Source organism: Ursus arctos, unplaced genomic scaffold (assembly GCF_023065955.2).
Source record: "Ursus arctos isolate Adak ecotype North America unplaced genomic scaffold, UrsArc2.0 scaffold_17, whole genome shotgun sequence".
Lineage (NCBI taxonomy): Eukaryota > Metazoa > Chordata > Mammalia > Carnivora > Ursidae > Ursus > Ursus arctos.
The window spans coordinates 13884961-13886241 of NW_026622841.1; positions in this window are offsets into that span (position 1 = coordinate 13884961).

The following is a 1281-nucleotide window of genomic DNA, read 5'->3' on the forward strand; positions in this document are numbered from 1 at the left end:
CTGTTAATCAGAATTTCCATACTAAGTTAGCATTTTTGGCCAGAAGCCAAGAAATTTAATATCTTAGTCTCTGAAGTTATTATTCCAGGTAACTTTAATCTGCACTAGGATTTTTGAAGTATTGACGAGAATTCATCCTAGATGGGAACACCACTCTACATGAAATATGCAACATAAGAAAATATGTAGACATGGGACCCACACATTGTCATCCATAATATGGGTTGCCTGGTGCTTTGAGTAAAAGAGGAAAGATTAGGGAAGGGGGGGAAGGGGAGGAGGAGGAAGGGGACTTCTTCTTATACATGATCACCACAAGAAGTAAAACCTGGATGACTAAATTCCCACCAAAAGAACATAGACATGCCATAGACATGGTGAGCTTATTTGCTCACCTATAGCACAGTAGCTGCCAATAAGACAAGTGTGGGAGGAATGCATAAGCTGACCATCGTTTCTGTATTTCTGTTGTGAGGATTCCAAGTGAAGTATTGTGTAATAGTAAGAGCTTAAATTCTGGAGTTAGACCACCTAGGTGCATGTTCCAACTCTACTGCTTCTAGTTCTATGGCTTTAGGTGAGTTATTGAATATCTTTGACCTTCAATTTTCTTTTTTATAAATGGAGACAATGATATCAGTATTAGCAGATATTTATAAGAATGACATACTTTTTGTAAGTTGTCTGGTGCACAGTTAGCAAGACTTAACACTTAATTAGTTTCTTTTAGAACTTGCTTAGAAATCCAAATGTCAAAATGATGTGGGAAACAAAGGAAAGGAAAAAAATGGTAAATTTCCTTACTTCCCACAGCCCACTGGCAAGTCTTTGAAACAGACAGAGTGACAGTCCTCTAGGAACTCAACTGCCTCGATGTTAATACTTTGCTAAGGGCAAAAGGCAATCTTAGCCTGACCCCCAGGATCCTGTAAGTCTACTGTAACATAAAATTTTTTTTGGAAACTTCTTTTATCTCTACCCCCCAAGATATACATTGGCAATCATCCCCCAAACATATGACCCCCAATATACATCTGAAGGGTCTCATGATAAAGGTTTTAGTAGACAGTAATAAATGACCTTTTCCTAACAATAGCTAGCCCCTGAAAGTCCTGGAAACCTTGCTTCCAAAATTTCTTAGAGACTTCTGCAATTCCTAACCCCCTCCCAACTTGAAAGTAAATAATGAGCCACTCCTCACAACCCCAGTGCAGCTCTTTCTGCCCAAGGGTTCTATCCCTATGCTTTAATAAAACCACCTTTTTGCACCAGAGACATGTC